The sequence below is a fragment of the Macrobrachium rosenbergii genome, chromosome 47 (assembly GCF_040412425.1).
Source record: "Macrobrachium rosenbergii isolate ZJJX-2024 chromosome 47, ASM4041242v1, whole genome shotgun sequence".
NCBI classification, from domain to species: Eukaryota; Metazoa; Arthropoda; class Malacostraca; order Decapoda; family Palaemonidae; genus Macrobrachium; species Macrobrachium rosenbergii.
The window spans coordinates 17,625,996-17,653,950 of NC_089787.1; the positions used below are offsets into that span (position 1 = coordinate 17,625,996).

Consider the following 27,955-nt stretch of genomic DNA (forward strand, 5'->3'; position numbering starts at 1 on the left):
TCGGAACTTCCTTCGGAAGTTGAATGCCCATAGCTTCAGAGTGCCAGATAGTGCCTGAGCGCCCAGCGGCTCCTGTATGTGAGGTAGTGCCCAAGCTCCCAGTAGAAGATGTGCACCCATTAGTGCCTGAACTCTCAAGTGTTCCATGGTGTTCAGTGGCTCCTGAGTGCCCACTGGTGCTGGAACACCTTGAGGTGTCCACGCTACCTGTAGCTACTGACCTCCCAGTGGTTTCAGAGTGCCAATCAGCGCCCGCACGTCAACGTTTGCAACACCCCTGCGTTTTCTACGCTGAGCAGAGTTTCGTCTCTTCCTCACACAGAGCCATCAACTGTACAGGTGCCTCTTAGGACTCAGGCTCCTTCTTCTGGTATTCCGGCTCCTACAGTTGTCCTGGACCCTATTCAGAGTAAGCTAGACAGCATTTTGGGCTCGCTCAAGAAGGCTCCCCCGCCTTCCCAGACTCCAGCTGATTTGTCATTGTCTCCTGTATCCCCTGACAAGGAAGAGGTAGCAGAACAGGACGCTCCTACGACAGCGTATGCCTCCATGTTAAGATTCCTGCTGGTGACCTTCCCTAGCTTCTTTTCTCCAGCAATGCCTTCCTCTCTTGCCTTGGCTTTTTTAATGGAGTCTCGGACGCCCGGTGCCTCGAAAGTTCCTAAATTGGTTCGCTCTTCTTCAGCGAAAAAGGCGTCGAGTGAAGTAGAAGGATGGTTAGCAGAGAAGAGGGACCAAGGTAGAGCTACCTTCAGTTTTCCTCCCTCCAGACTTTTGCAAGTGAGTTACTGCTTCTATGCCACAGGAGAAGCTCCCTCCCTGGGAGTTTCTGCCTCCTCGCAAGGGGACTTCTCTGCGTTGATAGATTCGGCCTGCAGGTCTGCTTTTACTTTAGTGAAAATCATGTTTTCTGCTTCAGAGCTAGCTTATCTTTTAAAGAATCTTTTTAAAATATTTGAAGTGATGAGCTTTCTAGACAGGGCTGTAGGTGCTCTGGCTTGGAAGATTAGAGATTTTTCAGTATTGCCGCAGGATTCCTCTATTGACTGGCTAGGAATTCTTTCCTGTACTGATAGAGGAATCAGAGATATTTCTCAGGAGCTTGCTGGCCTTTATACTATGGGCATTTTAAAGAAAAGAGAACTGTGGTGTTCATTTACATCTAAGGGAGTGACTCCTTCACAGAGATCAGCGCTCCTTTTCTCTCCCTTGGATCTGCTGCACCTTTTTCCTCAAGCTGCTGTCCAGGGTATAGCTTCCGATCTTCAGAAGAAGAGTACCCAAGATCTTCTTTCCCAGTCATCAAGACTCCCTAAGGAAATGCCCACTTTTGCTTCTGATCCACGACGCAGCAGACCCAGACTGTACACTAGACCAAGGTCCAGTGTATGTTTTACGCAACTCGCCATTAAAAAGGATTCCTCTAGATCTTCCTCCAGGAAGTGAGGACAAAGTCCTCCATACTCAAGTAGGAGCAAGGCTCCTTCTCTTTTGGGAGCGTTGGGAGAAGAAGGGGGCAGAACCCTGGATGATCACTGTCCTGAAGGATTGCTACACCATACCCTTCGTGCAGAAGCATCCTTTAGTCAACACGCCTGTCGCATTGACAGCTTACTTGCCAGGCTCAAAGAGGTTTGCAGCCCTCTCGCAAGAAGTTGCATCTCTCGTCAAGAAAGAAGCCATAGAGATGGTAGAGGACATTTATTTTCCAAGGTTTTACAACTGATTGTTTGTAGTCCCCAAGTCGTAAGGAGGCTGGAAACTTGTATTAGATGTCAGCGCCCAGAATGTCTTATACAAAAGGCAAAATTCAAAATGGAAACAAATCAAACAGTTCTAGCATCCATTCGCCGGGGAGAATGGATGGCGTCCATAGACATGCAGGATGCTTACTTTCACGTACCGATCCATCCAGACTTGAGGAAGTACCTCGGGTTTGTTTTCGAGGGCGAGGTGTTCCAGTTTCAGGTCCTGTGTTTCAGCCTTTCGACGGGCCCCCAGGTTTTCACCAGAGTGCTGGCTCCTCTCGCAAACTGGGTCTGTTTTACGTGGCCGGCGTGGTGTTGGGGGAGGAAACGTGGGAGACAATATTCCTTCCTATTATCTCTTCGCCTTGCATAGGGTGTTGAGTCCTAGGGGAGCCTGGGAGTACTGTGTACTTGAGTACCCTCCAATCCTTTTTAATGGTTGAGTAGTGATTTTTTAATATATTTTGGTGGTATTGGTAACTCTGTATTTGTTCTGGTTGTATTTTGTGGTACTGTGCCCAGGGCAGGGGCAACTTGTTTTCTTTGGTAGCCATCGGAATTGGTCTATCGCTGCAAAGTATCCACTGAAGCATAGGCGCTCTAAGGCTTTACCACTTCACCTCTACATGATAAGATGAGTGCCAATGAGAGAAAGTATCTACCTGTGCAACTCGCTTATCAGGTAAGGAAACAACAAACATTGATTCAATGTTAGCAAATTTTTCTGTTCTCAAATTCATTACCATTCTTAATGTTTTGGGATAGATATGCCCACGCTGCCCACCACCTGTCAGTGTAGGAATCAGCTATGTAATTACTGGGTAAGTTAATTATATAAAAATGACATTTTTATATAATTACATGATCGGAGCCCTCCCTCCGCCCCTCGCATAGACACAAGGACATAGACAAATTGAAGCTCTTTGCTAAGTTGTTCCTCTCTTTCCCCTGAAAGTGGGCGGGACAAGTCACCTACCCCAAAACAAACTAACACAAACTGCAAATTTCAAAATTTTAGCTGCCAAATGAATGAGACTAATAGCTATGTGATTACTGGGTAAATATATATAAAACTTTATTGTATTATAAAAATGCCATTTTTAAAAGTACAGTAACTTGTATTTATTTAACATAGAAACCTGAAGTTCTTTACATTAATGGCCCACCTCAGCCAGCCCTCTCTCTGATACTTGGGCTGGAAGGCAAAGTGGGGTTTAGACCGAAAGGTGGGCAGGGCTTCCCCCGCCTGTCGGTGTTTGACCACCTTGTCAAGACTAACTTATCAATATTTTTGAATGGTTGCACCAGTTCACATTTGCAAGCCAAATCCTTATGTAAAGAACTTCAGATATGTGTTGGGAAAAATACAAATTACTTTGAAAATTTGCTGTCTTTTATTGTAAATATTTCTATACTTCTATCAGACATTGCTTGCAGTATTATTATTTATTTACAATTTCCAGTTACTATATACTAAGTGTTCACAAACAGCAGCTTATTAGCTTACCAAAAAAAAAAAAAATAATAAAAGCAATCTTAACTTCCTAGGCACAAAAAGTTATCTCAAAGTAACAGTAAACCATTTGGGGAACCATCTGATGGCCATAACTTGAGCAATAGCTTTCTTCTCTTTAAATTACCAACACAATCATCAGTCACAGTAACTACCAAAGTATGGTGTCTAGAAGAGAAGGCACAACTTTCTTTGTTGATAAAAGCATATCTATCTTCACACTCCACAACCTTGTCAAAGGTAGACACGAAGCATCTGCAGAAGAGAAAGTTTGCAAGTGACAACAGAATCCAACCTTCCTCCTTAGGCTACCCACTGTCACCTCTCAGCCCCCTCCTGTTCCAGTCCGCAAAGCCATTAAGAGGGTACAAATTTCCACAGACAAGTATTTCTTAGCTGTCAAAAAAAAAAATCTACTTTTTAGTGAAGTGACAATCCTACGATACATATAATTATTACAAACACATTAAAACAAATTTTTTTCATTTGTACAACTTTTACTACCATAGAACTGAATTGGAGAACCATATGGTACGCCCTAATAGGAGTCATATATGATTCTCCAATCTTTTCCTTTTTCAAGCAAGGCTCTGTACCCTCTCTCAGACCTGGGACCTCACCACTCTGCCATCCCCTCTGACAGAGCCTTTGGCTGCAGTCCAAATGGTGGAAAATGACTGAGAGAAGTATTCCCCATTTACCCTACTTTACCACCAGTTAATGACCTTGTTACCAAGTTCATTGACCATTCCAGCTTGCACTGGGGGTATTCTTTTAGAAAAGACTCTGGCTTATATACCTAGGAAAGATACATTCCTTAAACAATTTGTCATTTTTCATAGATATACACCCAGAGCCTATTACTAAATTTCCCACCTCGACCACTCGCTTTGTCCCTAAAGTCAAAGGAAAAGTGCTTGGTGACATTAGGGGCATTGCCCCTTACAGCTTCCTTAACAGTACCTTGTTAACAAGCTCAACGGGGCCATCTCCAGCTTGTGCAGAAATGATATGCCCACTTAAAAGGTTATGGTTTGTGTACCTAGGGGTAATGCAAGTTACTCTTAATTTGTCATTTTAATGCTATCTTTTACTGTTTTTTTATTTGAATGCATATGCCAAATTATTGATAATGAAAACCTTGATGTAAATTTGCCAGTGCTGCTTTACAGGTAGAGAAAGGGAATGATAGTAGATACGTGTCAAGAATTTGGTAGTTAGTCTGTGGAGAATAGGAAAGGTTTAAGTGGAAGAGCATTCATGTTAGTATGAAGATTAAGGGACCAAGTCTAGTGATCACCCAATCTCTTGCATCTGAGAAAAATTACACATGTTATCAGATGACTACTGGATGTTTTATCTGAGATGTAGTCCTCCAATCACACTCCTGAATTCCTTTCACTTCCAGTAGAAGAAACCCTACCTCTCCATCTGATGTTTGTCAGGGCACTAAGAACCAACAATCTGTTTACAGACTATTTATCCTCATTCTTTCAGACTGGAGCTACTGAAGGATCTCAATGGGCGATGCAAAAGTTCACGGATTGACACAGCCCTTTCCTTTGATTTTGGTGTGGGCCATGGGAAGATGATGGCATGCATAGCTGAAATCCATGTGATTGGCAGAAGATACTGCAGTTTCAGCACAGCTTTGAAAGGCAAGGGTTTATCAGAGATGAGGAATGACTGCCTAGGATTGCGAGACATCATTCATTTTATGGAGCAACTAAAGCTCAGGTACTGTTTCTGGGTTTAAGAAAAATTGTCTAGGATGGATTGAGATTATGGTTAAACCAGAATAACTACGAACATTTTGTACATTTTAGACATTGCCACTTTTCCCAGGTTTGATTCATAATACCTTGACCCAATTATGGATATTGTGTAGATTTGGTAGACATGTTACCACATCTTCCCAGTGCCAGGTCAGAAAGGATAAACAGCTTGACACTATTGCTCTGCGCATCTAACTGCGAATTCATGAAATGAGCAAAATAAGTGAAATTTGATGAATAAAGGATGATTTATAGTAAAAAAAAATTACAGTAAATGAAGAATTGAAATTTCATATTAAACTGTTTTGATCACAGGGTAGGAGAAGGATGATATAGTTTCCAATCATCTGAATGAATTATATAAATTCCCAAAATCTAGTGCAGACTCACTAATAAAAATAAGTTTTAGGGGCTTTTTCTTTTAGTACACAATTGGTGCAGTATGATGGGAACAGATTTGGAGGTTATTATGAACCTCTGACTTTCCTTAACTTAATTTATTACCTTAATATTACAGTGGTCTGGTACCTTCAAACAGAACCTTGTCCTAATTTTATTTACATTTGCTATAGTTTGTCAATAATCATCTTTCAATATTTAACCTAACTTATTTCCTACTTACCACTGAAATTTATCAAAACAATCTTCCTAAACCTAACTTAGCCTAACTTAATACTACCAATAGTCAAAATATATTATTTACAATTCCAAATTAAGATCTCCACCCCTATTAGTCGGTTACTCAGCCTTTATGTAAAGTTCACGGATGGCCCTTCTTGGTGGGTGCCCCTGTATGAACCCTTCAAACTGTGTCAGTGCAGTTGTGCTGTGCTGCCGCCTGTCTCCGTTTCCTTGTGCTGAACACTCAACCAAACATACCCAGTCTTAACAGCAGAATCACTATCACCACAGCATTACAGTACATAGTGTTGTCAGAGAAAAATATTCATTGGCAGCACCCCTTCAGAAGTCTCCACAACCTCAAGCCTCAGATTCACTATGCACACCTAGTGTGTCCAAAAAAAGTATTCAGTCTAATACATCACTCAGCCTGATGGTGTTGTACAGGGCCTTCAGCTTCAGTCTCCTTACCACTGTAGTCCCTAGAGATGGCACTTGTCAGCATCCCTCATCTTCATCATACGATGCCAACAGAAATTAACCTTGTTAAAGGTGGAGGGGAGCTCCACTCGACCCTAACACACTCAAGCAGACTGCAAGCAAAAAGAGAAAAGAAACGATTAATGAAATAATCTTACACCAACACACACAAAATAATTATAAAAACAAAAATCCAATTGGTTTCATAAACACAAGACTCTTCTCACAAACCCAATTTTCCATACTACCACCACACTCCCCCTAACTAAAATAAAGGAAATATTATTATTATTATTTTTTTTCAAAGTCCCTTTCTCACTACCCATTCATACTCCGGAACTGGACCTTGACTTACGCCTGCTCCAACCTCACTAACACCTGACATGGCTTCTATCACCTCTTCTATATTCTCACTTAATTTTGCTAGACTCCAACTCAAGTTATCCAAAACTCCCCCAATCACACCCTAGTACTGCTAACACTCTCTCATTCACACTTACTCTTCAACACTTAAACTCTAAGGAAACTCACACACACTGCACATACCATCTTTCTCATGACTAGGTGTTGTTTCCAGTTCATCCAAATCTTGTGTATCCTCGACCACATTCCTTGTACTCTCCAAGTTCACTCCTTCCACATTCTGCTCAAATCCCTCATAATCAATTTCACTCATTTGCACTACCAACAAACAACACCGCAAGGGTATTTTCACTCCTCATGCTTACTGACTCCTCAAACCCCTCAAAATCAAACAACCCATCACGTGGACTCTCTCCAAACAACCTAGTAAACGTACCCTTACTCTTTCTGCTTCTCCTTTTAGACCTTCTCTTACGATCCACAACATGAGCTGTTTATCTCCCCAATTTATATCTTGTTCTGTTTCTTCATTCTCCTTTTCCTTCTCCTCCCTTAACAACTTCCTAATGGGATGCTCCATTAGGTGTTACAGTGGTTCTCTCCATCTTCTCAACTGATTATAGTGTGCTCTTATGACCTTCACATTTCCTTCTTCATTCTTATCTTCTTCTAACCCATTTTCTTATCGGACCTTCATATTTCTCTCGCATCTTATTCACTGTCAATCTTCCTTTCTAAACCACTTCCTTCAACACTTTATCACCTACTCTGAAACTCTCAAACCTTTCATTCACCTGTCTCCACACATCCCACTCTTCATTCAAATCTAACCTTGCTCTCACATACCTCTCATAATTCATCACATACTCACTTGGAGGCATGCCAGTGCTTTTATGTACTGACCAATTGTACATCACTACCACTCTTCCAATAAATCCCATTCATTCTCTCTATCAGTCAACATTTATAACATCTCACTCCGAGTCCTCATGGTTTGTTCTGCCAACCCATTCGCACTTGGCATGTATGGAGTTGTTACTACATGCTCAGTACCCCCTCTCTCAAACCCCCTTACCAGATCCATCTTGCTCAGCACTTTCATCCCATGCATACTGTACCTACAGTCAGATACCACACACATAAGGAATCTTTCTTTCACTGTCACTTCATTTACTCTCCAATAACCAACACACATTCTTGGTCTCCCATCAGGCCTTCTTACCGGCATAATTGGACTATTCCAAGCACTCTTACTGGGTTCAGATACTCCTGTTCTTTCTAATTCTTCACACTGCTCTTCAATCTCTCACATTACCGGCGCTGGGAAATGTCGGTCTCTGATAAATCGGTGTTTTGTCTGTCAGCCAAATACAGAACTTCGGCAATCTAGCTGTCCCAAAGTCCTCATCACCTTGACTCAACACACACTTTCTTTCCCACAACAACTCATACACCTGCTCCTTCTCTTTCTCATTCTTCTTCTCATTCAATCTCACCTTTTCCCCAAGCTCTTCTTTACTCTACTCTTCTGATTTTTCCCCTTCGACCATCACGTTATATCCCTTCATGTGTTTATCATTACTTAGATTGACCACACTTCTTAAGCTTCCCAATCTATCACCCAGATGGATGCCTCTCCACCTTTTCTTTTTCACATCATACACTATACACACACCTTTGGGTCCTTTACATCCATAATTCCATCAAACACGTGCGACCCGCCTTATCTCATAACACACAGGGCTACCATCCAACATGAATATGTCGCCCAAACTTTCTGCGCTGAAGCCAGCATTGGTTCTCCACCCTGCTTTCACACTCCACACACTCCAAATCTCTTGGCAATTGTATGCCCTCCATTTTATACACCTCCACTCCAGAGACCATCTTCAAACTTACTTGTCCATCCTCCTCCACATACAACTTCACACTTGTTTTACTCCCCATTCGTATCTCTATCATTTCTTGTTCTGGGTACACTTTTACCCTGCTTTTCTTCAAAAATGCATACCCCAGCAACATATACCTCTCATTCACTCTCCACGATGTAAAAATCCTCCTCCTCCAACCTTATTCCTGCAACTGTAACGACTCAACAAACTATGCACATACCTTTACTTCCAATCCTCCAATCCCTGTTACATATCCAGCACATTCCTCCCTCCATGCTACATTTTCTTTTATTTTCTCATATACGTTTCTGAAAACCACATTTTTGCTACAATCATTATCAATCAATGCTTTCAATAACACTCCACCACATTCTACTCTAACACACAAACAACAATCTATTCATTCCCCAAAACAGACATTCCACTAATAAACCCTTCTCTCACATTCAACACATCTATCCCTTCCATACCAGAGGGCTCACCACAGTAAACCCCCTTCACACTTAGTTTCCCTGGGGTTGGGGTTTGGTACAGCAGACTTCCTTCACGTGACCATTCCACATCCTTCACACTTGCTCAGAGGGTTCTCACATGCCCTGGTAAAATGTCCCCTCATTCCACAGTTTCCACAATGACTTCCACTTACTCTACTCTCCTTCCACTCTGGCAGTCTCTCACTTGATGTCCCACCGTTCCGCAGCCGAAACACTTCAACTCTTTCGGTTGTGGGCAGTCCACCAACATATGCCCTCTCTTCCCACAGCCAAAACACTTGCCTTTGGCCCATCTGCAATCCGCTTCCACACGCCCAGTCCTCTACACCTGCAACACTCCTTATCATTACTACTCATTCCCATCTGACTTCCCCTCACATTTCCATTTGCTCTACTCACGCTCCCACTCTCAACCCTCTCTCTGCCTCTGCTCCAGTTCCTTTTCCCATTATTCCCCACATTCACATGCACATTATTTTGTCCTCTTTCCACCCAATCTCTCCTAGACTCCTCCAACAATGCTCGCATCACACCTATCTCTTCACTCGCCAAAGCCTCCTGATATGTCCTTCCATTTACCACCTCAGACCCAACGTACATCTTTGGTTGATCATCTGCTCTCAGGTCTTCTAGGATCTCGAAAACACCCTCCCAATTTAAGCTCTTCCCAACCACCGCTTCCGATCTTTTTCTTCTTATTCAAAATTACCCTAATCTTCTCTGGAATGGTGGCCAAGAACTTCCACATGAGGTGTTTGTTTCAATTCCTTCCTCTCCATACTTCTTTCTAGCCAGAGTTTCTAATGTGACATACAAGCCCACTTCCTTTCCGACTGTCATCTTTGCCCCCTCAAACCTATCATCCTTCTTGTATGCAACACTTCCCTTCATTCTCTTCACCTGCCTAATCACTCTAGCCTTCATGGACTCACCCTGGCTCACCCTCACACATACTTCTATAGCACATCTTCAATTGCACATCCAAGAATCCTCCCAGCCACTTTATCCACACAATATCATTCTCCCCATACTTTTGTCTACAATACTACTTATACTCATCAAAAAATTCAGATGTCTCTTCCCTTCCTGATACAAAATTTCTCAATCCAGGGAACCTCCCTCAGGAACACTGTTTTGGCCTCTTTCTCCTCTGCCTCACTCAAACCTTCACTACTACTGTCGAAACTTCAACACGAGAGGTTGTACTTTTTCAAGTTGTGGTATGGTTTTATATATCCTTTCTAAATTTACTTGAAGTGGAAATGCATATTATGTAGAAGAAGGATGTTTTGTTTGTTTGTATCTAATTGTGAAAACCATTGTGTTTGGCTGGTTCGTGTATACAGTTATGTGTAATAGTGCTTAAGGACTGGTCATCGGTTTTTGTTGGTTCGGTTGTTAGTCGAACGTTTGTTGTTGGTCAAAGACTGTCGTGAGAGGCAGTCTCTTTACAGCTCAGGTGCACTAGCTGTATCTAGGAAGGACTCTGGAAATTCAGCCATAGTTGTTGGTGCCTTCAGTCCACTTAAATATTCCTTTTCATCTTAAAGTTCATTTGGGGAGATTTTCTTTAGGAGATATGCATATCTAAATGTAAGGAGAATTTCTGGGAGTGTGCTTTGGATGAGGGTTACGAAGTAGAGATTGTGCTCACGCCAATCCCAATCTCAATTCAGGCTAAGAATATTGAATGCACCATTTGAACTAACAGTAAGTTTGTACCATTTATGTCTTGGATAATATACACAACGCAGTATGATTTTGATTGTGAGTTAGAATGATATAGTTGAAATAGCCTGGGTATCGTAACATAAAACTTGAGCTAATGATTAGGTTAGTACATTTCAAACCGTTTAGGCTGTACGATCACTTTATGATTTGAAATGCTATACTTGTTCTGAACGAATCGGAATAAATTGTTGCAGTGACCAGGATCCCAGTGATTGATTGTTATGGCAGTGATCTGTATAGTTAGTGTGTATGAAATTTTAAAATTGTTGTGTTACTTGGTGATAAAGATAAAAACATGACCGGCTGATGGTGGCAGCCATTTCAGAATTAGTAACGTGTTAGCCTAGCCTGAGATGGATAGGTAGTAGGACTATGAGATACTTAAGTGTAATTTAATTTGAAATAAAACCCTATGTTGTACATTGTATATATGTGTGGGTGGTCAAGGGCATTTAAATATAATATAACCAGTAGTGATCTACCACTGATCAATTTGAAGAGGCATGGCCAACCTCTGAATATTGTATTTGCTTGTCCAGTATACATATTTGTTTGGGGCTGACAGTTTGTACACCTTTTTAGTATTAAGAACTTATATATTTTGGTGATGGTAAATTATAGGCTATGATGTATGACATGGAAAAATTAAAGAGATGAGGGGTTTTAAGTCTGTGATAACTAACTGGTCAAAAAAGGTTGTGAAACCATTATTGATACTGGTGATATCAATAGTATTTCTTCATTGAGAAACTCCTTGAAGGAATATTTGCAGAAAGTCCAGGAATTGGATAATGAAATGTTGGATCTAACGGATCCTGGAGGACAACCTCACCAAATTATGAATCAAGGTGAATATAGCGTAAAGGTAGGCTCTGAAATTCATAGACTAAACTCCTCCATCACGAGTCTTCTAGCTGTAAGGAGTGAACCTAGTGCACTGATATTGCGTGTTAAAGCTAGTGTAAAGTTACATAATTTAGACCTCAAACATTTCGATGGTGATGTATCAGAATGCAATTCATTTTGGGAATTTTATGAAGTATCATTAAACCAACGTACTGATTTTGAGAAAATACAGAAGTTTTCTTATTTGAAGGACTTATTGGAAGGTAAGGCTTTGGAACCAATATCTGGTTTTAAATTAGGTGATAAATATTTGCAAACAGTGAACTTGTTATAAAAAACCTATGGCAGAAAAGACGAAATCAAGTTGTGTTTGGTTAGAAAACTCTTCCAAACTGAGACTCCCAAGGCAGATGCAGAATCGCTACAAGGTTTCAGAGCGCAATTTGATTGCTGCATAAGATCATGGGAAAGTGAACAGCTGGAATTGAGCGAATTGTATACCATCTTGCTCTACACCAAACTACCTAGCAGTGTAATTGAAATAATAAAACGACAAGTGTGGAGGAGATTGGCTTAAATTTGTTAATTTTAAAAAATATCTTGAAGAAATACACAATTTGAGGGCTTTTCCACAAACTGAACCAGTAAAAGCTAATACATTAACTACAGTATCTGCTTTTGCAGTAGACCAAGGGCAATCTGTGAGACCAAAAAAACATCGATAATGCCTAAAGAAAATACAAAGCCAAGATAAACCAGGTTAGAGGATGTGCACTTTGCAGAGGCAATCATATATGGATACGTAAATCCTATGTAACCAGAGGAGGAAAGATAGAACGACTGAGAACTCGGCGCCTGTGTTTCATATGTGCATCCGATAAACATTTCGGTTCCGACTGTGACAGGCAAGGTTGTAACAACAGCTACACTGTTAGGCATCATAGTGCTATATGTAATCGAAACCAACCAAATAAGTCTAAGGTAGGTGGGGTACCAGTTGGAATACACTCTCTGACAGATACAGGACAGGGAAATAAGAGGACTAGGAAGTCTATCTTACCTACAGCCACAATAGGGTAAAAGAGGTCGCATTGTGCGAAAGAGGGGTTTGTTAGATACCAATGCTGAGAGATCATTTGTAAAGAAATCTTCTCTTGAGGGACTCCACTATAAGAGCAAGGGAGTTGAAAATATATTGTTGAGAGATTACTTAACTTCTACACCAGTTAAGGAGTATGAAATGGTGAACATCGCTGTACCTCACCGGGGTAGATTAATAGATATGGAGTCTACCAGGATATACAAAGAAATTCGGCGTTACGAAGACCATAAGGTTGTTGTATAGGCCAAAAATCAGCTTGGCTAATAAATAATTTTGATCTACCAGTAGAGAAACACTCGCCTGTAGAATTGTCAATAGGGGTTGACAGTGTGTTCAACATTTTACATCCGGGTTGACAGTGTGTTCAACATTTTACATCCAGGGTTTAGGAAACTTGAAAATTTAGTATTGCTACCAACCATATTTGGTTATGTAGTAACTGGAACTTGTAGTTCTCCTCCCACCAAGGAGACTTGTGTTTCCATCTTAAAACTGGCAGTGGAAACCGACTACATAACTGTGGCTGAAGGGGCTACTCATTTAAAGGATCCAAGGGAAGACCTTGAAACTTTATGGAGTTCAGATCATTGAGACATTAACTGCAGTGAGATAATGGAACACAAACGGAAAGTACTGGAGAACTCTGAGAGTACTGTAACCTATTCTGAAACTGACAAACAGTGTGTTGTGGCATTGCCTTGGAAAGACAATAAAAGGAGATTAACTTCCAACTTTGGGTTGGCTTTGAACAGATTAAAGCAACAGTGTGTCAGGTTTCGGAAGGACGCTCAGTATCTAGAACACTACCAGAAAATCCTGAAGGATCAGGAGGACAGGAGATTCACAGAGAGAGTGGAATATTTTAAAACAGAGGAAGACTGTCATTTTTGGCACATCATGGTGTTAAAAGGGACAGTGCAGCAACCCCTCTTAGAATAGTATTTGACTGTTCGGTCAGACAAGGGAGAAGTGGGTTAAGCTTGAAAGATTGTGGACAGGACCACATATAACAGCTGACTTACTCAAAGTTCCACTGCAGTTTAAAACAAAATTGTTTGCTTGTATTAGTGGCATATAGAAGGCATTTTTAATGGTGCAACTTAGGGAAGAAGATAAATCTACACTAGATTTTCATGGTTGGAAGATCCAACAGACCTTAACAGTAAATTGTTGGTGTAAAGGTTTGAGTTGTTTTATTTTGAGCTACATGTTCTCCCTTTCTTCTGAATGCAACGATTAAGAAACACCTGCCTATGATAGAAGGTGACATAGAAAGGATAAAAAGAGGACTATATGTAGATAACTTGCAGTTCACCAGCAATGATGATAATGAACTGGTAAATTTTTTCTTTGAAGCAAATAAGATATTTGCAGAGGCACATTTATATCTGAAGGAATGGACGAGTAATAATGACTTGTTGCAGACTATTGCTAGAGCATATGGGATTAGTGACAGAGAACAAACAACTCGTAAGGTCTTTGGTCTGAACTGGGACAAAGAGGATGATACCTTGACATTACATCCTACTAAAATAAATAAGTCCAGCCAGACAAAGAGAGGTGTTCAGAACTGTTGCACAGACTTACGATCCATTGGGAGTTCTTCTACCTGTTACTATTAGGGCAAGGATATACCTGCAGAATTTGTGGAAGCAACAACTGGATTTGAGTGAACAACTCCGAGACCCATTACAGAAACAATGGGTGGAGTTATCCAAAGACTTGGAAAAATGTCGATATTTCCTTTCCTAGGAATACTAGCCTAGGAAAGGGGGACTCATTTCACATATTCTGCAATGCCAGTGAGTTAGCATATGGTTGTGTAGCCTACAGAGTTAAGAACGAAAACTCTTATTTATTGGTGGGAATGGCAAGAGTAGCACCCATTAAAGAATTTACTATTCCAAAACTTGGGTTTATGGCATTGTTTCTAGCAGCAAGAATGGCCAAATTTATTAAAGAATCCTTTGAGAAGGATCAGTTTGTTGAACTGTTCGTTTGGTCTGACAGTAAAGTCACCCTAAGCTGGCTAGTATTGAAAAGTGTTCTCCCTGTATTTGTGAAAAATAGAGTAGAGGAAACAAACTCTTTAATTCCAGACGCAGTCTTGCCTTACTGTATGTGCCTACAGATATAATCCTAGTGACTGGTTGACACATGGGAAAAGGACAGAAATGATCTTGGTTAGTTCTTTCTGGTGGGAGGGACCCCCTTGGTTAAAAAATTCCTCTTGGCCAATAGATAGGTCATGGGTTGGTGGATCACTTGTGCAGGGTAGGGAAGAGAACATTTTGGTCAGTACTGTAGGGGACAACCTGAATGGTGATACAGTACTCACTTGCTGGATTGGAAAAGATTCAGCAAGGTTAAAAAGGTCTATAGCCTACAGGACCACAGCATGGATCCTACAATTTTTGAATAATTGTAGTTCAACCAATATGAAGAAACATAGTGAATTGATTTTGGAAGAACTCCAAGAGGCAAGGGATAAGACTATTGCCCTCATGCAAGAGGAATTTTTCCAAGAGGAATTCGAGAATTTGATGAAGGGGTAAGAAGACCAAAACTAGCTCTCATACACCAGTTGACTCTTTACCTGGACAATGGGGTAATAAGGTGTAAGGGTAGACTAGAACACACACAGTTACCCGAACCTGTTAAGTTTCCTATACTACTGCCAAAGAGTTGCTATGTTACTCGGGTAATTATTAAAGAACATCATGATGCTAGTGCTCATATGGGTGTAAGTGCAACTGTGGCGACTGTCAGACAGGAGTTCTGGATCCCACAGACAAGGCAACTAACTAAGAGTATATTACACCATTGTGTTATTTGTAGGAGAATGCAGGGGAAGGCATATAGGCCCATTATAGTTCCTCCATTGCCTGAGGTCAGGATGCAATGTAAGCAACCTCTTAATACCACAGGCATGGACTACACTGGCTTATTATGGATTAAGGAAGAAGGACAGTGCCCTGAGAAGGATTATATAATTTTATTTATGTGCCCAATAACCAGAGGCATACATGTGGAACTAGTTGACAACCAGTCCTGCAGCAGAAGTTTCCCAGCAAACGAGTGACAATGCCACCACGTTTGTAGCGGCATCAGAATATCTTAAGACCATGTTGGAGAATCCCAGGGTAAAGGAACGTCTTTTAGATATAAAGTGTAACTGGAAGTTCATTCCAATGAGAGCACCATGGTTTGGTGCTATATGGGAAAGGCTTATGGGACTTCTCAAGTCATGCCTACAAAAGATCTTAGGCCAAGCCTTACTCAGTTTTGAAGAACTGACCTGTATACTGTACTGGTAGAACTAGAAGGAATCATCAATGATAGACCATTAAGTTACACACATGGGGACTTGAATCAATTGGAAATTTTAACCCCTAACCATTTGATTCTTGGAAGAAAGCTTAAGTCCTTCCCAAGAGAAGTAGTAAATTGGGATGAGATCACTGAGAAAAGATTCCTTTATGTATCCAGGTTGTGCAACAACCTGTGGAAAAGATGGGAGAGGGAGTATTTAACATTGTTAAGAGAGACCCATTGAGTAGGAACAATGCATGGCTCTTGGCCCAGGATAGGGAAAGTAGTCCTCATTCATGACGAGGGGCAAAGGAGCAAGTGGAAGTTGGGCCAAGTGATCGAGTTACATACGGGATGAGACAAGGTCCCAAGAATGGCTACTCTAAGAACGCCCCATAACCAGCTCATGAGACCTATAATTAAGTTATACCCCTTAGAGCTGTGGCAGGAGACAAAGGAAATTAATCCTGCAGTGGAAGACGTTCAGTCAAGCAACCCCCCGCAAGGCAGAAGGACTGCTCAGATAGCTGCAGAAGCCAGAAAGGCATTGATAAGAACAGGACTATTTTAAATAATGTAGGCATAAGTTTTTCTTGCGGGAAAACTTCTACAAGAGAGATTGTACTTTTCTGCAAGTTGTGGTACGGTTTTATATATTCTTTCTAAATTTACGTGCAGTGGAAATGCGTATTATGTAGGAGAAGACGGATATTATTTTTTGTTGTGTTTGTATAGGTAGTTGTGAAAAGCATTTTGTTTGGCTGTTTCATGTATTTAATTGTAAGTATACTTGTAATAGTGCTTAAGTAAGGTCATCAGTTGTTTGTTGGTTCAGTTGTTAGTCGAACTTTTGGTGCTGGTCAAAGACTGTCGTGAGAGGCAGTCTCTTTACAGCTCCAGTGCAGTGTAGCTGTATCTAGGAAGGACTCAGGAAATTCAGCCATAGTTGTCAGTGCCTCCAAATCCACTAAATATTCCTTTTCATCTTAAAGTTCATTTAGGGATATTTCCTTTAGGAGATATGCATATCTAAATGTAAGGAGAATTTCTTGGCGTGTGCTTTGGATGAGGGTTATGAAGTAGAGGTTGTGCTCACGCCAATCCCAATCTCAGTTCAGGCTAAGAATATTGAATGCACCATTTGAACTAACAGTAAGTTTGTACCATTTATGTCTTGGATAATATACACAACGCAGTATGGTTTTGATTGTGAGTTAGAATAATAAAGTTGAAGTAACCTGGGTGTTGTAGCATAAAACTTAGACTAAGATTAGATTAGTACATTTCAAATTGTTTAGTAGCTATATGATCACTGTCACTTTGAAATGCTGACTTATTCTGAAGAGTTCGAATACTTAGTGTCTCTTTTGCTACACCAGTTGACAATGCAGGTGCACAAGTGGGCAGCAGCACACTTGTAGAGCTGTCAGGCAGTTGCATTCCAGGCAAGAGGAATGTAGTAGCAGACAAGCTCAGTTACTAGGGTCAAGTGTTAGGTACAGAATGGTCCTTTCAGACAGACATTGCAGAAAGGCTGTTCAACAATTGGGGCCCTCCATCCATCAACCTGTTTGCCACCTGGCACAGCAAGAAGCTGCAAGTGTTTTGTTTGGTTGTGCCAAACCCATGGGCTGCAGCAGAAGATGCCTTCCAACACCCATGGGACAATCTGGACATGTACAATTATCCTCTGTTTTGCCTGATTCACAGGGTGATCAACAGGGCAGTGATCACCCCAAAGCTCAGAATGATCCTGGTGGCTCCCAAATGGCCACATGCCATTTGGCATCCAGACCTACTAGCTCTGCTGTTCAAGGCACGAAGAGAGATTCCCCCTTGGCATAACTCTGTGCCAGCCACATGAAGACCAGTACAGGCAGTCCCTGATTAGTACCTCTGGTCATAAGTGGTGAAAAATCACAGGGGTTTTTTCAAAATCACCAAAGATCGCTGATTTTCGGTTATCAGTGCCAATAAATGGAAATTGGCTTACAGATTTTCATCGCTAGACAAACCCTGTAAAACCGTATCGCCAATACCAAGCCTCCCAATAACTGGGGACTGCCTATACCGCCGGTCAATGGAGTCTCTTGCGCTTCACAGCTGGAAACTATCCAGCATCTCAGAGAAAGCAAGAGGTTTCTTGCCACACGTTGACAGAGATGTCTGGATACTTCTGTCAGTCCCCTGCAGCTGTGTAACAGAGAAATGGGCTGTCTTCTGTGGTTGGTGTCATGGACAGGGTCTGTTCCAGTTGGAGCTGCTATTCAGCAGGTAGCAGACTTCCTAGTCTTTCTTTGCCTAGGGAAGCTTCTCTCTTTCTCAGCAGTAAAGGGCTATAGGACTGGCCTGGGCCTAGTCCTACGACTTGAAAGGTGGGGATATCTCCTCCTCACTGGAGTTTTCTCTGCAGATGAAAAGCTTTGAAAGGTATTGCTCTCCCAAGAGAACTCAGGCCCCCTGACTCATGCACTGTCATGCTGAGCCTTCATACATATGAGTCTTTCGGAGGCAGGATCTGACTCTCAAGACTGTCTTCTTGTTGCTTGCTTTGGCATCGGCAAGAGAGTGGGTGAAGTTCATGGACTCTCCTTTGATGTTAAACACTCAAGGAGATGGGGATCAGTTACGCTTAATTTTGTCCCGGATTTCGTAACGAAGACTCAGAATCTGTTAGTCCCTGATGCCAGATTGGAGTCCTTTACAGTCCCCTCCTTAGAGGACTTTGTTGCTAATGATCCAGATGAGGTGATACTCTGTTCTGTTAGAGTGCTGTGGTACTATCCTAAGAGGACTTGACATATCCGACCTGAGTATTGATGACTCTTAGTACTGGCTCGACCAAGAAAGAGGTGTCCAAGAACACTGTCTCTTTCTGGCTTTATGAAACAATCAAAGGGTGTACTTCACATCTGGCTAGGAGACACCAGTATGTTTCGAGTGAGAGCTCACAAAGTCAGGGCATTGGTCCGTCCCTCACATTCAGGAAGAATCTGTTGGTTCCTCAGGTACTGAAGGCAAGGGTGTGGTCATGCCAAACCACCTTCACATCCTTCTACCTTCAGGACATTGCCCACAAGTCCTTGAACACTTTTTCCTTGGGTCCTGTGGTGGCTGCTCAACAAGTTGTGTGGCTTACCTGGCTCCTCAAAGAGGACAGGTAGCATCTCACCTAAGGTGTTCGGTTGTGGTTGTGAAAGACAGGTTGTGTGTGAGTGACTGGCCTCCCCTCCCTCTCTCTTTCTTCAGCCTTCCTCTTCTTGTGGGCAGAGGGTAGGTGGTGAGCGTCACATGCTGGAACTGGCATTCACATGCTGGAACTGGCATTGGTGCAGGTGAGTTTCACAATCAAGTTCCATTCTATTGTCTATATACTATAGATGTATAGGAGCAAGTCCTGCTCTCTCTCTAGCAAGGAAAGAGGGGGCCCAGCAATAAAACAAGCCCAATGCTTATACTTGCTTTTTTGTCTCCAACACTTAGATTCAACCTAGCCCCTTTTCAAATGATGTTGCTTACAACCCATACATTTGAAAAAGGCCCAGAAGTCTGACAGTTGAACACGCAGTTCCATACTCCGTTCAATGTGTCAGAAGCTCAGCTCTCTTGGTGTGACAAACTACCAGTCAGTTCAGAGACTTACTCAGATTCCTCCGTCCAAGGAAGTAAGTCTGCCATTAGTAAAGACCAACAGTTTGTATTTTGTGTAGGAACAACAAGGTCTTTACAGTTAAATGCCCACCTCATGTCACCCCTCATTCTGATACCTGGGCCAAAAGGCAAAGTGAATGTGTACCATCTGGGTGGGTGGGACTCCCACCAGTTGGATGGTAGTTAACTACCTAACCACCTTGTTTAAAAGTTAAATGGCCTTTAAAAACTGTACTGAAGCATATCACTCATGTAAAGACCAGGTTTGTATACTGTAGTTAGGGAAAATGTAAATTACTTTTAAAATTTGTCATGTTTGTGATGTACAGCATTTCCAGTAATGTCCCACCATGGAAATTACTTGAACAATTTTGAATTGTTATTTAAAGGAGGTTACAATGAACTCATGAATTTCCCTTGCATTGCAGGCCAGTGAATCCGGTAAAATCTTGTGTTGCCAAGGGGCCTGAATCATGATATAAGCAGTACCAGTATGAAACGAATAAAAAGGTCTATTCCCTTGCAGTCTCTTGTAATTGGAGCCCGATAAGGTATGTGAACTGAAATAGAAGTTGGTAATCTTGCTGCCTGTGTTAGTTATACAGAGTCCTTTGAAGGCTGCTAATATTACTATAGTCTATTTTTTCCCATCTAAAACTGGCACTGAAGCAATAATCCGCCCCGGGCTTTAAATAGACCTATCGTAAGTTTTAGGTATAAAGGATATCTGGAAAACATTTGCAACTGAAAAGTGTTTTGATAAATTTGTCATGTACACCGTTAATGTTCGAAATAGGATATTGTTTTATTGTAATGTCCCACCATAGAACAGCCAGAAATTGGCGGAAAATTGCTTTGAACAAGTTCACTTGGCAAGATGTTTTATTGGACCACACCTACTCTGTTACAATGAACTTCATTACACGAATTTCAGTATATACTTTTAATTTTTATGCAGGCCAGTGAATCCAGTAAAAGCTTAGTAGCAGAGTAGGGGGCCTGAATCTTGATATAAGCAGTACCAGCATGAAATCGAATCAACAATAATAACAATATCCTATTTTGAATATTAACTTGTAGTTGGAGTCCAGTAAATAATTAAAACACTTTTCAATGAAATACACCCAGATATTTTTATTTATAAAACTTACATATAGCCTATTTAATGTTAGGGATGCAGAGTTCCATTTGAACCACAGGCGGGTGGACTAATGAAAAACAGACTATAGTTATGTTCAACTTATTTAGTTTATGAAGAACATTTAGTATTATAGTCAGACTGCAATGTTGACACAGTTAATTTACTGTTCAAAATTTTATCATTATTTTTATCTATTTACTTGATATATGAGCAACTGACATGATGGTTTGATATAAGATTTTGTCAGTGAGCAATTAACATCTGTGTCTGTCAAGGAAAAAGTTGAAGCAGAATTTTGTATTTACAAACCCCCATAAAAAAATGAAAGCCTTTGGTTTAAATAATTGTTTCCAGTGTATTTGTTAATATAGAAAAGTGAATATGGTCAAAAGCTCATATACCTGTGATTCCTGGCATGTTAGTTTGTAGATTCAGTGTTGCCCAGGTCTGGCATGGCAAATGGGCATTTATAAAACAAGTATATTCAATTTCTGATATTTGTAAAATGGTACTGCTATGAGCTAACTTTTTTCTTTTTTGACAGGACACCTCGGTATATGTCCATGGAGGGTAGAAGAAGCAGAGTTACGAAGAGAATTAGGTGGCGTCAAAGTTAGGCAGAGAAGTAGGTGGCACGATGTAGGAAGAGATATGGAAGTGCAGTAGGGCATAAAACATGAATGCCCAAGATAGAATTCTGTGAAGGAGGAAGATGAGCAGCCGATGCCATGGGAAGATGGGTTTAAGGTCATACAAAGAAGAGGAATGAGAATTTGACATCTATCACCTTTGGATTAATTTCAACTATATTTACCAAAGTCATTTGGTAAGGTTATTTTCAGCTGAGCATTTGTAGTCTAGATAGATGTATGTTTGTGGTAAAGATTACCAGGGGAAAAGTCTGTTAAAGGAAATATGAGAACTAGGAAAGGAATTAAAGATAAATACAGTACAATACATGAAGCTGTGTATGACTGTTATGTAGTTTTGATCAGACTTTTATGTTGTAGTGATATTATTCCATAATGAACACTTTTCTCAGAGAGGAAATCTGGATGCAGTAGTGGCACAATCTTTTACAAATGATGTTTGCAGACTGTATCATCTGGTATACAGTAGAGAGGTTAGAGGTAAGAGTCATTTCAAAAATAGAAATTTTTATAATAAAATTTATTTTTTAAATACTACTTACCTCTCTATAATGCATCACCTCCCCACTCTGTGAACAGCTATTATATATCACCTCCCCACTCTGTGGACAGAAGAAAAAACAGTGGAAAACTATAGACACTCAAACCACCCTAAAGGGATGGGTGAACAGACGGTTTAAACTTCTTTCGACCTAATTAATCCCACTGTATAGGAGGGTCAGCCACTTGAGTCAACTTTCTCCATCTATTTCTATTCGTTGCGTCTGCTTCCCCTAGTCCCACCTCACCCATATCCCTCACCACCACATCCATCCATCCATCTGATCCGCTGATGCCCCACACTCCTCCTCCCCATCACTGGCATGTTCTTAGCTCTCTTGATTGGTTCTACCTCCTCTCTTCTTATTACACGACCGTAGTATCTCAGATGAGCTTCCTTAGCCTTCTCCTTTACGTTACATATACCACACGTTCTTCTTAACTCTCCCTCCTTTCCACTAGTGATATTCCAGCAGTCCATCTCACCATCCTCTTCTCAGTTCTTTCCAACAGTCCATCCTCTTTCCTCTCAAGTGCCCAAGTTTCTGCCCCATATAATAGTACAGGCCTGATAACTGTCTTATAAATTTTCATTTTGAGCCTTGATGGCATTTTCTTGTCAAAAACAACTCCAGTTACCTGCCTCCATTTTTGCCATGCTTCTTTCTCTCTGTCTCACTGCTTTCTCAGTACCTTCCTCCTCTGCTATTATTGATTCCAGGTAGTTAAACTCATCGTTCTGTTTTGGCACTGTACCATCTTCCACTTGAATGTTTACTTCTTCATGTTATTCTTTACTGCTAATCATTCTCTCTTTCTTTCCAATGTTCACTTTCAAACCTTTATTTTCTAGGGCTCCTTACCATGCTAAAAACCTTTCTTGTGGTTCTTCTTCTGTGTCTGCTATAATGATTAAATCATCATCAAACATCAGTTCCCACAGTTCTTTGTTGTTCCTTAATTCTGATGTCAAAGTGTCTATAATGACGAGGAACAAAAATGGACTCAGAGCTGATCCCTGATGGAGGCCAACCTCCACAGGGAATGCCTTAGTCGCCCCATATTTTTTCTGTACACTGGTTCTTGCCCCCTCATACATCATCTTTGCTAACCTTACCAACTTCTCTGGTACTCCTCTCTTTCTCAAACACCAATAAACTGCTCTTCTTGGTACCCTGTCATATGCCTTTTCAAGATCCACAAAACACATGTAAACTTTCCTGTTTCCTTCTGAATATTTCTCTTGGACTTGTCTTACTATAAAAATAGCATCCATTGTGCTCTTTCTTTTCATAAACACAAAGTGCTGCTCATGTATATCTGTCAACTCCTCTCAACCTCCCTTCTACTGTTCTTTCTAGTACAGTATCTTGAATACATGCTCCAAAAGCTTTATTCCTCTGTAGCTCTCACGGTATAACACGTCTCCTTTTTGTTTATACGTTTTAATCATCTAACTATCTTTCTGGTCCCTTGGCGTTTTCTTCTACATCCCAGATCTTTTCCAATAGTGAGTGCACCCACTCTTTACCCAGATCTCCCAATGCTTTAATCATTTCCATTGTTACCTCTGACTTTCCTGCAGCTTTATTTACTTTTCCTTTATAGCATTCTCGACTTCACTCTCTCTGATGTTTGCTATTGGTCCTTCTACTGGAGGAACATTTTCCAGTTCTTCACACTCATTCTCAGTGTTTAATAGTTGTGAAAAAATATTCTTTCCGTCCTCTTGACCTCTTCTTCCTCAGTCAAGATATTTCCTTTTCATCTTTAATAATTCCTACCTCTCCTACATCCTGCCTGTCTTTTCTTCTCTTCTGCCCCTTCAGATTATCTTTTCCCATGTTTTGATCCTCCTGGCTTCTCCATTTGCAATCGCTACCTTTTCTTTGTTTCCTTTTGTCTGTCATACTCTCTTGTTTGGTAGTTGTTACCTTCTTCCAGCTTTTCCGGCAGCACTCTTTTCCTTCAAAGCTGTTTGAACCTCTTGAGTCCACCACCATGTTTCTCTTTCCTGTTTTTACCACTTGTCTGCTGCCTTGGAACCACAGTCCCTTTCATATCAACATCTAGGCGATTCTCACATTCCCTTTACATCTCTCTCATTCTGGCTCTTTCCACTTTTGAACTCTCTTATCTTTCCCCTTCAGCTTCCATGTTTTGATCCTCCTATTCCTGGCTGGGGCAAACTTTGTATTCTTTAACCTAAAAATCTCACTACCAGTTTATGTTGAGCTCCAACAGATTCATTTTGAATAACTTTACAATCCATAATGATTTTCTTGTCTTCCTTCCTAACCGAAACATAATCAATTTGTTTCATTTTGTCCACTTTTGTATGTTACCAGATGACTTCTCCTTTTCTCAAACTGTGTATTAATGACTTCCAGATTCATAGCTTCTGCTAGTTCCAACAATCTGTCACCTATCCCCAGATAACAGTAATAGTTCACTTCTTGGAAGTCTTTCTATATATTCTTCTAATTTCCCTCTGAATTCCTCCTTCTCTTCTTGACCACACCCTTGTTGCAGGGCGTATGCCGAGATGATATGCCATACTCTGTTATCTTTCACAAACTTTAAGCCCATAAGCGTGTCACTTATATGCTGGACCTCTGTGACATTCTCCTGCAGATCTGGATGGAGAATGATTCCTACCCCATTTCTCCTTGCTTCTTCCCCTATGTAGTAAACTTGATATCCCTCTCTAAGCTTTCTTGCCCTTTTCCCCTTCCATTTGGTCTCTTGTATACATAGAATCATAATTTTTCCTTCTCTTCATGGCATCAACCAATTCTTTTCCCTTTCCTGTGGGGCTACCAACATTCCAATTTCCAATTCTCATCTTTCCGTCCTTTTTCCAATCCTTTCTCCTCACTGACTTCTTTAGCTGAAGTTGTGACTTCTGCTGTACCCTTTGCATATTTCTCACTGCTGCCAGGGAATACTGCAGCACGTCACTTACAGGGTATGCTGTAGCCCTATTTTGCATTCCATCATTGACTCGAGAATCATTATTTAGTTTTTACCACTGTTTGCACACTTGGTTGGCTAGACCAGGCAGCAACTCTCCCCATTTATCTGGTCTTGAGACCGGCAGCAAGTTGGACCTCATTGGTTAGGTTAATGGACGGTTCAAACTAAACGATCCTATTAATTTTTTACTTTTCACACTCTGTCGTCCTCCCGCCTGACGCTGGAAATACAGCTAGAGAGGTGAGTACAGTATTTAAAAAATAGATTTAATTATAAAAATTTCTACTTTGAATAATCATATCAACAGGTGGGATTGTAGTCAGTAGAAATAGAGGCTGTAATGGATAATGCAATGGCAGTGATCTTATGTAGAGATATTACAGCAAAATGGAACCCTACAGTGAGAGATTTCGAACCATCAGTGTACAGTATACTGCATTTAGTTGACCCATTTTTTATGTTTTATTTTATTTTGTATGATGGTGATAAAGTACATGCAAAGTTTTTTGATTAGTATAACAACAGCGGAAGTACAGGCCAAGCAAATTTTGTAAATCATTTGAATGGGAACACAGTGCATCCTCGACTTACAGCAGGGGATCCATTCCAGCGCCACGCTGTAAATTTATTTCTGCTGTAAGTCAGGTTTTTTGCTTGTAACGATGCTTATGGCGCCTTAACTTGATGTTGCATGAAGTTACAGCACTGTAAGCGCCGTGAACTTGATTCCTATTCTTGCCATTAGTCTCGTCAACAGTACTGACGGTGCCATAACTTTGATGCAGCATCAAGTTACGGCGCTGTAAAATGCCATTAACAGTGCTGAAAAAGTGCCACAAGATCGAATCGCCTATAAGTCAAGGACGCACTGATTTTTCTTCAGCTCATTTTTTGCTTGGGAATGCAATGCAGAATTGTGATACTTTCATAGCACATTCCTACAATCTTGTCTGTCTTTATCCTTGTCTCTTTGTTTCCTTAGCACACCGAAGGTAAAATGTCATCATACAAATCTTGAACAAGCATTAGTCTTAGAGATTCATATATCTCGACATCTTGTAGACAGAATTCGTATCCATAGTTAATTTTGAAAAAGACATTGAATTCTGAAATGTGTTCTTTTTGTTTTTCAGGTAGATTTGGGAAAGAGGACCCTTTTAGCATCAAAAGAAGGACCTGTTAGTACCCAAAGAAGGACCCTAGTAGCATCAAAAGAATGACCTTGTTAGCATCGAAAATAACCACTCATTGATGGAAAGGCATTCCATTTGATAATTGGGTTTCCAGCTCAGTTATTGCGAGGCATAGCCTAAACTTTTATTTGAAAATCAGAAGAAAATATTAAATTTTTATTTTAGTTTTTAAAAAAAAAAAAAGATGGTAATTTTGGATTGGGAGGGGTGTCATTTTGCTACGCATTTTCAATAGAATTTTCATTTGAAAAATCGTAAGATTGTAAAAGACGTGGAGTTTATTATTTTGCATTTTTTAGTTTTTATGTCAGTATGTTTGCTTTTCATGTAATAAGTTGTACTTCATTTTATTTTGATTCACAATAACAAGTATGTTTTGGCTTAAACATTATTATAAAGACACTCGTGTATCTATCAGGAATGTTGAAGTACAGTGTACAAACATTTTATTTTTGCTATGCCTGAGTACCCAGTGAGAGCAGATGATGGTAGAATGGGACCGTTCAAAAATTAAGTAACTTTTTAGGGTAATTTTTTACCCCCTCCCCCCCTTGTCACGCCTCATAACACATGTCCAGACTCCTCCTAGAAAATTATGTAGCATCAGCTAGTACACCCCCTGAATTAGTATGTTTCCTTTTTTTAATGCATTAATATATTCAAGTCTAGCCTAATACCTTAAAATTATCACCTTTATGTTTTTCTTTATACTTTTATGTTATTATATTAAAGAATCACAGATAGATTTGAAATGAAAATGTTCTCTTATGCCGTTACTTAATTTCCTAAGTAATGTAATTGGCAACTCTAAGCGGTTGCCAGTTTTTAGTTTTTGATTTTGTTCTTTTAGTTTAACATAATACACAAAGTAGACTAAGCCTAAGTTTAGAGGAGGATCAATTTAATTTGTGATATTTTTCAAAGCCATATTTATGCATAAAGTAGAGAATGTCGAGCTCAGAAAAGGGATGAGTTTGTGAGATTATTCTATGTCATATAATACATATAGTATAAGATGTTGAAGTACAAATAAGGCTTGGGTTTGTGATACTGTATAATTATACAAAAAATATTAAATACCATATTCTCAATATTGCTAAAAAAATATAATAAAAGTCTGGTGTAGAATCTTTACTATCTCTCTTTGTCATTCTGCATTTACATCTTTTCAGAGGAAACAAAGGGAAAAATCTGAATGTTATGTAACTTATGGCTGCACCCCCTAACCCCCATCACACTCATAACACTTCGCCATACCTCCCCAAGGCATTACGTAATTTTTGAATAACCCCAACTAGCTAGACGAGACTGTGTTAGAGTGAGTCCTTTATCTCACCTGTCCATTTTTCACTCTCTCATGCACTTTCTTATAGGTTCAGTGTGCATTGAGAGTACTGTTCTGACTGACTGGAATATATATCCATCTGGTATGATATCTTTCAAATTGCCTTTTTTGTGAGATTTAATCCACTGATGTCAAAATGCAGTGCTGTACTGTAGTCCTTTTGTAAACTCCCTTGAGGGAGTAATTGTTCACTGTCTTCCATGTCAGGTGAGGTGAGTTGCTCAAAATTTAGATTTGAGTACCTCACCAAAAGCAAACCCTTTTACCAGTTAATTTAGATATTAGACAGGGCTGCAATGCCAATTGCTTAAGATCATGTATATTCTCAAAACTTAACCCAGGTGATATGGTCAAGAATGGGGTGTGCTGTTCAGTAGCATTTGAGTGAACCAGTGTTGGAGTGGATTATTATTATTCAGAAGTTGAAGAACCCTATTCATATGGAACAAGGCCATCATAGGGGCCATTGACTTGTAATTGAAGCTTCCAAAGAATATGGTGTTTATTAGAAAGAAGTAACAGAAGGTAATGGGAAATGCAGAAAAGAAATCACTTAGTAAAAAAGAAAATAATAAATTTACA

At 40.4% G+C, this 27,955-nt stretch overlaps 1 long non-coding RNA gene across 2 annotated transcripts in view; it reads left to right on the plus strand.

Moving 5' to 3' along the window:
* Nucleotides 1-27,199, plus strand: part of LOC136830558 (uncharacterized) — a 37,276-nt gene extending 10,077 nt beyond the window's left edge. For both annotated transcript variants that reach the window (XR_010850660.1, XR_010850659.1), the window contains 4 exons: nucleotides 4,759-4,998; nucleotides 19,957-20,079; nucleotides 21,214-21,495; nucleotides 25,969-27,199. This is a non-coding gene — a long non-coding RNA (uncharacterized lncRNA). The remainder of the gene's footprint in view (nucleotides 1-4,758; nucleotides 4,999-19,956; nucleotides 20,080-21,213; nucleotides 21,496-25,968) is intronic.
* Nucleotides 27,200-27,955: the final 756 nt, after the last annotated feature.